Raw genomic sequence first — 11,673 nt, 5'->3', positions numbered from 1 at the left:
GACCAACTGGATCTCCGCCCTCCGACTCCCAGTCAGCTGCACTCTCTGTAAACTCCTGGCTCTCTTCCAACTCTTTGTGGAAATGTAGGAAAGAAAATGAAAGGAGCACCTTACTCCCTCCTCACCTATCTCCCTCAGTCACCAAACTCTCACTCTAGCACTCAAATGCACCAAATTCAGCACTTACTCAGTCACCAAACTCTCACTATAGCACTCAAATGCACCAAATTCAGCACTCAGTGCAAACAAAGTCTGCACTGTAGGGGATCACTTTTATACTGTGAATCTAGCCTCTAAAGGCTTGTGATTCTGTGGAATTCGCTACCCCAGAGTGCGGTGGATGCAGGTACAGTGAATAAATTTAAGGAGGAGGTCGAGAGATTTTTGTTGGTATTGAGTGGAAGAGTTATGGAGAACGGGTGGAGTTGCGGCCAGTATGGGATTAGCCAAGATCTCATGGAAGGTGTTAGGCTCAGGAGGCTAAATTGCCTTCTCCCGCTCCTAGGTGATGTGTTGTCGTGAGGACGTATTCTAACTGAGATCAATCGCCCTCTTCATCTGTAACACTGTAGGTAACAGATGAGGAACACATCAACCGTGATAGAATGGCGGGGCAGACTCGATGGGTCTAATGGCTTAATTCTGCTCCTATATTTTATGAACTTACGTTTTGCGCGACTTCGTGAGTTTCAAACTGAGGGGAAGGAACATTTTCCACTACGAATTTATGCGCAATTAGGGCAGGGAGTGAAAAGTAACTTTCTCAGCTTTTTATTATTTGGTTTCACCATGGACAGTGTTCGACTGTTCACCGCCCGCCAAGCCCTGAAACAAAAGCTAAAACTCACAGCCTTTTTTCTATATCCTCATGAAGTGGACGAAACAGAGATACAACAGACACGTTACAGACAAGAATAGGATTTGATTCCACGTGTGCAGAGTACAATGGATTATTGTGCATCACCTTAACCACGTGGTACAACCCCTTTACTTCATGTAACTTTAATATCTGATCTTGTCACAGATAAGTAGCCGAAGCACCCCACCAATGTACAATCAGGAGGACGTTCATCCACGAGAGGTGGCAGAAGGTAATAATGGGAGAAGTGAATTCGGTAACCTCGACTGCACAGTGGGTAGCCGAAGAAGAATTGGTGGCAATGTGGGGTTAAGCCCCAAACACGTCTGCCTCCGTTCGTACTTCCGTTCGTCCCTCCTCTAACCCAACTCGATGCAAGTGGCCTGACAACTTGGAATAGTTTGTCACATCAGTGATTGCAGATCCATCGTGTAAAATGAATCCCACTTCCGAGAAACAATGGGCGAAAAATCGACGAAGATAGGATTCGAACCCACGTGTGCAGAGCACAATGGATTAGCAGTCCATCGCCTTAACCACTCGGCCACCTCGTCGCACAATTTTTTACGGCAATACGTCTTAATTCGTTTTGCACCCATGAACTGATGGAAATTATTTGCCTCTTTCTATTCAACCAGGTGTTCAACAGTGGGAATTGCAGTGGTGGTGGTATAGTGGTGAGCATCACTTCTTTTGAAACCGTTGACTCCGTTTCGATTCCCGGCCATCGCAGTAGTAGTTGAATCGGATGTTTTTGCGCGACATCCTGAGTTTCAAACTGAGGAAGACTGGTCAACTGTTTCTCATTCAGAATTTATACGGATTATCTAAGTGAGGTGTTTAACTTGCGAAAAGGTGTAGATATTGTAGACGTGGAGTTGATGTTACCTGTTGTGGGTCAGTCTAAAACGAGAGGTCATCATCTTAGAATATGAGGCTGCAAATTTACAAAAGATTTAAAGAAAAACTACTTCTCCCAAAGGGTTTTAATTCTGTGGAATTCACTTCCTCAGAGTGTGGTGGATGTAGGGACAGTGAGAAAGTTAAGGAGGACTTAGAGAGACATTTATTGGTAATGAGTTGAAGGGTTCAGGAGAACGGGCAGGACGGTGGTTTTGAGGCCATTATGTTTGATCAGGCAAGATCACATGGAAGGTTTTACGCCCAAGAGGCTAAATTGCACATCCCAGCTCCAATGTTATGTGTTCTCGGGAGCGAGGTGTTCTGGCTGATATCTCAATCGACCTCTTGTTCCGTAACATTTCAGGTAGCAGATGATGAACATTTCAGTCATGATCGAATGGCGGGCAGACTCGATGGGTCGAATGGCGTAACACTGCTCACATATCTGAAGAATCTATCGTTTGCGCGGCTTCATGACTTTCTAACTGAGGGAAAGAAATAGTTTCCAGCTCAGAATGTGTGCGCAATTATGGGGGGGAGTGAATTAAGTAACTTTCTCGTCATTTTCTAAAGTGGTTTCAATATGCAAAGTGTTCGATTATTCACAACCCCAAGTCCCAAACACTAAAAATCACAGCATTTTTCCGTCACCCTCATGAAGTGGATCAAACAGAGACACAACAGATACGTTACAGATGAGGATTGGATTCGAACTCAAGTGCGCAGAGCACAAAGGTTTCTTGTGCATCCCCTTAACCACGTGGTACAACTCCTTACTTCATGGAACTTTAATGTCTGACCTTCTCACAGACAAGTGACCGAAGCAACCCTCCAGTGCACAAACAGGAGGATGTTCATCCAGGAGAGGTGGCAGAAGGTAATTATGGGAGAAGTCAACCCGGTATCCTCGACTGTACTGTGGATAGCCGAAGAAGAACTGGTGTCAAATAACGGTTAAGCCCCAAACCCGTCTGCCTTCGTTCCTCCGTCCTCTAACCCAACTCGCTGCAATCTGGCCTGACAACTTGGAATAGATTGTCACATCAGTGATTGCAGATCCATCTAGGAAAAATAAGGCCCACGTCCGAGAAAAGTGGATTTAAAATCAACGAGAATGGAATTCGAATACACGTATGTAGAGTACAATGGATTAGCAGCCCATCGCCTTAACCACTCGGCCACCTCGTCCCACAACTGCACATGTCAACAGGTTTTAATTCGTTTTGCATCCATGAACTGATGGAATGTATCTGCTTCCTTCTATTCACCTGGTGTTCAAAATTGGAAATGCAGCGATGGTGGGAGAGTGGTGAGCAAAGTTTTCTTCCAAGCAGTTGTCCCAGTTCGATTCCTGGTCATCGATCTAATAGTTGAATCGGATGTTATTGTGCGACATCGTGAGTTTTAAACTGAGGAAGACTGGTCCACAGTTTCTCACTCAGAATGTATGCGTAATTATCTAATTGAGATGTTCAAGGTACCAAAAGGTATGTAAAAAGTTGACATGGGGCTGTTGCTTCCTCTTGTGGGGCATTCTAAAACGAGAGGTCATGCTCTTAGAATAACAGATTGCAATTTTAAAAAAGAATTGAGGAAAAACTACTTATCCCAAAGGGTTTATGATTCCGTGGAATTCGGTACCACAGATTGCGTTGGATGGAGGGAGAGTGAGTAAGTTTAAGGAGGAGGTAGAGAGATTTTATTGGTAAGGAGTTCAAGGGATACGGAGAACGGGAAGACGGTGGAGTTGAGGCCAGGATGGGATCAGCCAACATCACATGGGAGGTGTTAGGCTCAGGAGGCTAAATTGCCGACTCCCGCTCCGAGGTCATGCGTTCTAGGGAGAAGGTGTTCCTGCTGATAACGCAATCGACCTCTTCGTCTGTAACATTGTAGGTCGCAGATGGGGAATGTATCAGCCATAATAGAATGGCTGGGCAGACTCGATGGGTCTAATGGCTGAAGACTGCTTCTTTATTTTATGAACTTACTTTTTGCGCGACTTTGTGAGTTTCAAACTGAGAGGACGGAACTGTTTCTAACTCAGAATTTATACGCAATTAGGTCAGGGAGTGAAATAAGTAGCTTTCTAACCTTTTTATAATGTGGTTTCAACATGGACAGTGTTCGTCGAATTCACCACCCGCCAAGCCCGTGAACCAAAGCAAAAAATCACAGCATTTGTACTTCATGCTCATGAAGTGGACCAAACAGAGACACAACAGACACATTACAGACGAGGATGGGATTTGAATCCACGTGTGCAGAGTACAATGGATTATTGTGCGTCTCCTTAACCACATGATACAACTCATTTACTTCAATGGAATTTTAATATGCGATCTTATTACAGGCAAGTAGCCAAAGAACCCCTCCAGTCTACAAACAGGCGGAAGTTCATTCTGGAGAGGTGGGTGAGGAGAATTATGGGAGACGTCATCCCGGTAACCTCAACTGTACTGTGGGTCGCCGAAGAACTGGTGTCACGGTGCGGTTCCATTGACAACGTATCCAGAGGCACATATAGTGACGAAGACTGACAGGTTCAGAATGTCTCTTACACTCTCACACATTACCCGAGAGTGACAGGAATCCCCCATTTACAAACGGGACCAGAGAAGGGCAGAGAGAATGCACGTCACTCCCACATACAACATGTTGACGGATTCAACACAACCAAAATATAAGAAAAGATCATCACCACATATTATCTTCTTCGAAATCCCGCCGTCCCAACTTTAATATAATAAAAACAATTTTTATCAGTTGTGTCTCACTCTAATCTGTGAACTTTGCTCTACCACAGTGTGTTGACAGCTACTGGCCACGACACAGAACCGCAACAGAGCGCGGGAGATTCACATGAACTGTCGGTGATAGAATGTGATCGGGTGGACGGAGAGGTGTTCGGAGTATGTAAAATTTAAACAATCTATATTCATGCATTTCCCAATGGAATTGGTGGAATTTGGAAGTGTTTATCTTGAGGATCAATTGAGCAGAGACTTTAAAGCATTTTATCTGTGGTTCCCTCTGTGTGAGCTATGCAACATTGTACTGTGTCATGCTGTCTCCTTCATTCCTAGGACGAGACTGCAAGAAGGATTCTGAAAGGTATTTGCTGCAAAGCAAACAGGAACGTGCGTGATGTTTACTTTTGCTGTGAGGTAGAATGTAAATAGCAGAGAATAGCCTCGATTCCTCGACCTCGGGCTAATGGCCCAGCACGCTTCCGCTGCGGCACTCTGCTCCTTAAACCAGGAGCTACAACATTACTGCCTGGCTGTAGCCACACAACTATTCACTTCCGCATTTGTTCTTTCAACAAGAATACACGTTTGAGCACACTGATTCTGGTCAGCATAGTTCAGTTAATTTACTTTCGTGCTGAACGGTTGTTCTGTGAAGGGGATGTGATTTATTCTGTGACGTTGTTCTGATGAGAAACTGGGGAATGACTGGAATCATCTTCATAGAAGGAAGTTCGGGACGGCAGTTTCACCTCTCTGGGAACATTGATCACGCTCTTACTGATTTCTTCAAGCTTTGCTTCAAGTCCGACCCCAGAGAAGACAACTACGAGCAAAGTGGCGCAGCGGACGTGTGCTGGATCCCAAACCCAGAGGTCGATGGATCTAAACCATCCTCTGCTATTTATATTCTCACTCACACGAAACGGAAACAAGTTGCTATATGTCAGCAGCACATCTGCCTTTTTCTTTATTAGTATCAAAGTTTTGCTTTCAGTCTGATCCGCTCTTTGGCACCGGTTCTTCAGCTACCCACAGTACAGTCGAGGAGACTAAGTTGAGTTCTCCCAGAACATTCTTCTGGCTCCTCTAGTGGATGAACGTTCACCTGATTGGACACTGGAGGGGTTCTTCGGCTACTTGTCCGTGAAAGCAGTACCGGAAGCAGCTGTGGAGAGAGATTGCAGTCGCCAGAATGCAACTCTCCATTTGTACACTTCACGTCGCTCAGATCTTAGACTCTCAATAGCTTCGTGTGAGGAAGAGGTAGAGCGGGAATTCGGTTCTTGTTGATTGGAGCAAACTGTTCAATGCAGCAATGAGAAGCTCCTTCACCCCCAGCGGGTTGGATAAGGATGGCACTCAGATAAGGGCTCTGGCTAGGGATTAAAAGTAGGGAAAGCATCTATTGTTTGAAATGAAATGACGATGAAGATAGAATTTATGTCGCTTTGCGAGTGGATCTTAGTTTGGACGACAGCCGAGTGGTCTAAGTTGCTGCGTTTAGATCGAAGTCTCTACTAGAGGCGTGGGTTTGACTCCCACAACTGATATTGCCTTTTTTCTCCGTGAGGTTAAATTTCTCCAGCAAGATTTTCAACATCAGGAAGATCCAATACCTCCCTTTCAGTGGAAAAGCGTTGGTCTCAGGACATGAGATTCTTGTTTAAATACGCACAGCAAGACCACACAGGCAAAAGCGCAGTTAATGCCTCGATAATCTGCTTCAGTGACTCTGGTTGAGGAATTAATATTGAGCACAGGACTCCGGGTAAAATTCGTCTTATCTTCTTGTAAATAGTCTGGCTGGTTGGAGTGATTACATCCGTCTGAGAGGGGAAGTTGGAAACTCGGTTTCTATTGTGATTTACTGCTGGATAAAACTTTATTTCCTTATTGGCCCCCTGTGAGGTATTACTGGATATCGTTATTTCTCTATATTGCCCCTCTGTTGGGTACTATTGGATAACGTTTCCAGTCCAGCTTTGACAAATGGTCACCTGGACTCGAAACGTTTGCTCTTTCCTCTCCCTACAGATGATGTCAGATCTGCTGAGACTTTAAGGCATTTTCTCTGTGGTTCCCTATGTGTGAGCTTTACAATGTTGTACTGCGTCATGCTGTCTCCTTCATTCTTGGGACTAATGTCGGGATGAGACTGCAAGAATGTTTCTGATAGGTATTTGCTGCAAAGCAAACAGGAACGTGTGTTATGTTTTCTTTTTGTGTCAGGGAGAATGTAAATAGCAGAGAACTACCTCGATTCCTCGACCTCGGGCTAATGGCCCAGCACGCTTCCGCTGCGGCACTCTGCTCCTTAAACCAGGAGCTACGATTTTACTGCCCTGCGGTAGCCACACAGGTATTCACTTCCTCATTTTTTTTCTTTCAACTAGAACACACGTTTGAGCACAGTAATTCTGGTCAGCATATTTCAGATAATTTACTTGCGTTCTGAATGTTGTTCTGTGAAGGTGATGTGATTTCTTGTGTGACGTTGTTCTGATGATAAAGTGGGGAGTGACTGGAATCACCTTCATAGAATGAAGTTCGGGGCGGCAGTTTCACCTCTCTGGGAACATTGATCACGCTGTTATTGATTTCTTCAAACATTGCCTCAAGTCCGACCCCGGACAGGGTCAAGCACGAGCAGCGTGGAGCAGCGGCCCATAACCCAGTGGTCGATGGATCGAAACCACTCTCTGCTATATATATTCTCAATCACACCAAACGAAAACAAGTCGCTATTAGTCAGCAGCACATCTACCTTTTTCTTTATTAGTATCAACGTTTTGCTTACAGTCTGATCCGCTCTTTGACACCTGTTCTTCAGCTACCCACAGTATAGTCGAGGTGACAAAGTTGACTTCTCCCAGAACACTCTTCTGGCGCCTCTCCTGGATGAACGTTCTCCTGTTTGGAAAAAGGAGGGATTCTTCGGCTACTTGTCTGTGAAAGCAGCACCGGGAGCAGCTGTGGAGAGAGAATGCAGTCGTCAGGAAGCAACTCTCCAATTGGATACTTCACGTCGCTCAGATCTTAGGCTTTCAATATCTTCGAGTGAGGAACAGGTAGAGCGGGAATTCGTTCCTGGTTGATTGGAGCAAACTGATCAATGCAGCAATGAGGAGCTCCTTAACCCTCAGCGGCCTGGACAAGGATGACACTCAGATACAGGACTCTGGCTGGTGTTCAAAAGTAGGATAAGCATATCTTGTTTGAAATGGAATGACGATGAAGATAGAATTTGAGCCGATGTGTGCACGGATCTTAGTTTCGGCGACAACGCATCAGGGTGACCGAGCGGTCAAAGGTTCAGGTCGCAGTCCCTTCTGGAAGCGTGGGTGCGAATCCCACTCCTGATATTGACCTTTCCCCCACGAGGTTAATTTTCTCCAGCGAGATTTTCAACCTCACGAATGTCCAATACCTTCCTTTCAATGATAAAGCGTTGGTCTCAGGACATGAGATTCCCGCTTAAATACGCACAGCAAGACCACACAGGCAAAAGCGCAGTTAATGACTCGATAATCTGCTTCAGTGACTTTGGTTGAGGAATTAATATTGATCCCAGGACTCCGGGTAAAATTCGTCTTCTCTTGGAAATAGTCAGGCAGGTTCGATTGTTCATATCCGCCCGAGAGGGGAAGATGGGAACTTAGTTTCTATTGTGATTTGTTGCTCGATAAAGCTTTATTTCCTTATATGCCCCATGTGAGTTATTAATGGATATCGTTATATATCTATATTGCCCCTTTGTGGGGTACTACTGGATATCGTATCCGGTCCAGCTTTGACAAAGTGTCATCTGGACTCGAAACGTTAACTCTTTTCTCTCCCGACAGATCTGGTCAGTCTTGCTGAGACTTGAAAGCATTTTCTCTGTGGTTCCCTCTGTGTGAGCTTTACAATGTTGTAATGTGTCATGCTGCCTGCTTTATCCTGGGTTTAATGTCGGGATGAGACTGCAAGAAAGTTTCTGATCGGTATTTGCTGCAAAGCAAACAGGAACGTGCGTTATTTTTACTTTACGTGTCAGGGAGGATGTAAATAGCAGAGAATAGCCTCGATTCCTCGACCTCGGGCTAATGACCCAACACGCATCCGCTGCGGCACTCTGCTCCTTAAACCAGGAGCTACAACATTACTGCCCTGCGGTAGCCACACAGCTATTCACTTCCTCATTTTTTCTTTCAACAAGAACACACGTTTGAGCACACTGATTCTGGTCAGCATAGTTCAGATAATTTACTTTCGTGCTGAATGGTTATTCTGTGAAGGGGATGTGATTTCTTCTGTGACGTTGTTCTGATGGGAAAGTGGGGAGTGACTGGAATCACCTTCATAAAATGAAGTTCGGGGCGGCAGTTTCATCTCTCCGGGAACATTGATTACTCTGTTACTGATTTCTTCAAGCTTTGCCTGTATTTATAGAACGAATACACAAACAATGAAGCGGGAGAATGTATTAAATCAGAGATTGGATATTCTTGTAACCAATACGGCTGTAATGGGAATCCTTCATTTTCCGATAAATCGGGATGAACAGATCGCTCAGTCGGAAATCAGATATCTGGGGATTTTAATGTGATTACTACAGTGATAATATTAACCATGTTAATGTTATTTTGCTCCAATTGAAACGTATCACGAATACCTCGTTAACTTGTTGCACAACTTGCTTTCAGCCAGGAGATGGCAGCAGTGCGCAATAGTTTGGGTCTCCTGATTGTGTCCACAGATCTCGATAGGAATGGAGCTGCTGCTTCCCGGGGAGCTGCCAAGCAAGAGGCACAGATACTGACCAACTGCACCCGCTCCAAATAGATTCCCCAAATTACTGAACAAAACAAAAACAAGCACAAATCATATTTTAAGAAACTATGACAGTGACTCTGAAAACAATACACCATGACCTCTGAAAGAATCGATTTGCTGTAACTAATTAAAGATGAACCGTTTCAATATCAGCCGTAATTCCTTACCAGTTCTCAGACAGGCACCGACTAGTTAGAAGTTTGCTTCACTTTTCAAGGTCTGGCTCAATTAAATCAATCACAGGCCCATGATCTGCTTTCCTCCTGTTCTCAGACACATCCACTTTGTACAAGGGCGCACTAACTGGTTTTCAGAGTAAGAGTCAGACTGCAGTCACTTCGTTCTCTCTCGATCCCTTTATCCCAGAACCACCTCACAACCAGGAATGGAACTTCTCACAGAGCCAAGAATGGAATAGTTTGTCGATTCTTCCACTGATTCAGGACCGCCCATCGCCAGGATGTATTCGTCCAAAAGAGTTGGGATGAAATAGGGCTGAGTTTCACTGTGTATCCAATCAGTCTCCGGAGAAGCACAAAAACAGTGAGTGAGGGAGAGAGAAAGAAACAAAGAAACAGATAGAGAGATAAAATATGTTCAATTTCTAACACGATCTTTTTACCCAAAAAAACATTCAGCTGAATGAAACCGAACCACGTTTCCATTCGCTGCCGTTGCTGCTTCTCCTTCCAAACGTTGCAGGAAACGTTATTATTTATTGATTGTTGTTTTGAGTGCGAGCTTCTTTATATTTCGTTCAGTTTCCAAAACAAATGCTGAACATCTGACTGACTCAAACCGTTCATTTACAAACATTCCAATTCATTCTCGAGTCAGTGGCTTGCGCGGGGAGTTCAGCAAACACTTCGAAACACAGTCGCTGCGAGCAGAGTTCGAACCAGCGTGGGGAAGCCCCACGGGATTTCAAGTCTAACGCCTTAACCACTCGGCCATCGCAGCTGCGTCTAGTGTGCCATTCATTAGTAATTTGGTCGATAGAATACATTCTAAAACCAGCCTGGAATCACTCCAGGAAGTTATTGCATTCAAACGATCAACGGGGCCCCGATGTTTATGTGAGGAGAGGTTGAATCTTCGTGGAAAATGACCATTGGATTTGGAGAGAGGCCTTGAGAGACTCGAAAACCTCAGCTCCCTAAACGCACAATTCCACCGATTAAATAGATTGTGGAACAACATCAGTTACATTGGAAATATATTAGAAATTCAAATGGAACAGGACCACACTTTACAGTCTGGAAGAAAATTTAAATGATGAAATCTAGAAATTACAGCACAGAAGGAGACCTGTGCAGGCCGAACGGTCACCTGATGACGCAACTAAAATGGTCACGTGTCGGGATTCCGGCAGTTCCCCGGATCGCGGTCAGAGCACAAGCCAGGAGGTGCTGCTCAATTATTAAGTCAGTTATTTTTTATTACATGTCATTGGTCGTCAGTCATTGAGAGACCAGCATTCCTACATGGTATCAGGAGTGGGCAGAACGTCTTCACCGCATCAACATGCTTGTATCACAGAATCGTAGAATATCCAGCTCAGAAGTAGGCCATTCGGCCCAACAAGTCAGCACTGACCTTCCGAATGAGCACCGCAGCAACTCTCTTCAAGAAGAGGTTTAATAGACAGTGCACCAGCAGCCCGGCTAGCTCAGTCGGTAGAGCATGGGACTCTTAATCCCAGGGTCGTGGGTTCGAGCCCCACGTTGGGCGCTTTCTTGTTATTATCTGAAAATATTGATGCTGAATGAACTGTCTTCATAACAGGAACACAAGGTTATGTCCCTTGACTGGGAATCCAGAGGTCGAAACGAACCTCGTGACAAAATTTAATAAATATGTAATTAAAATTTCGTCTCAGAAACGGCGCAGAAAGGTTCTGCTTCCGACGGATCTTACTTCCACAACTGGGAACACATTACACAACAGATAATGATTTGACACAACTACAGTGAAGATCTGTCACCGGCAGTGTCACGGTTCCATGGCAGAGAGCACGGCTACACAGCAGAGAGCTCAGTTACACAGCAAGATATAATTTTACAAACAGGGTCTCTCTGTGTGCAGCAGAAAACACATTTTCCTAAAAAAACAGTTTCTCCATCTCGGCACCTTTTCTGTGTGTGTGTCATTGTATGTGTGTCCTGATAGTCTCTTCGTGATTTTTTGTGTATCTTTCTCTGTCTGTTACAGCAGTGCTGCTGTTATGTATTAATCTCACTTTTCCCAAACAGTAATTGTGATTGATAGATACAGAAACATTTCCAAACTGACATTCAGTACCAATGTCTGATAGAGACTGAAACCCACCCTCACATACAGTCC

General features: G+C 44.6%; 3 non-coding genes across 3 annotated transcripts; 1 reads left to right on the top strand and 2 right to left on the bottom strand.

Annotated features, from left to right (window-relative positions):
• Positions 1-1,331: 1,331 nt before the first annotated feature.
• Positions 1,332-1,413, bottom strand: trnas-gcu (transfer RNA serine (anticodon GCU)). The gene has a single exon. It is a non-coding gene; the product is annotated as a tRNA-Ser (tRNA).
• An 8,795-nt stretch (positions 1,414-10,208) lies between these two features.
• trnas-uga (transfer RNA serine (anticodon UGA)) lies at positions 10,209-10,290 on the bottom strand. The gene has a single exon. It is a non-coding gene; the product is annotated as a tRNA-Ser (tRNA).
• A 698-nt stretch (positions 10,291-10,988) lies between these two features.
• On the top strand, positions 10,989-11,061 carry trnak-cuu (transfer RNA lysine (anticodon CUU)). The gene has a single exon. It is a non-coding gene; the product is annotated as a tRNA-Lys (tRNA).
• Positions 11,062-11,673: the final 612 nt, after the last annotated feature.

Source organism: Scyliorhinus torazame, chromosome 24 (assembly GCF_047496885.1).
Source record: "Scyliorhinus torazame isolate Kashiwa2021f chromosome 24, sScyTor2.1, whole genome shotgun sequence".
NCBI classification, from domain to species: domain Eukaryota; kingdom Metazoa; phylum Chordata; class Chondrichthyes; order Carcharhiniformes; family Scyliorhinidae; genus Scyliorhinus; species Scyliorhinus torazame.
The sequence above is the reverse complement of the archived record's forward strand: the minus strand, read 5'-3'. Positions and strand labels throughout refer to the sequence as shown.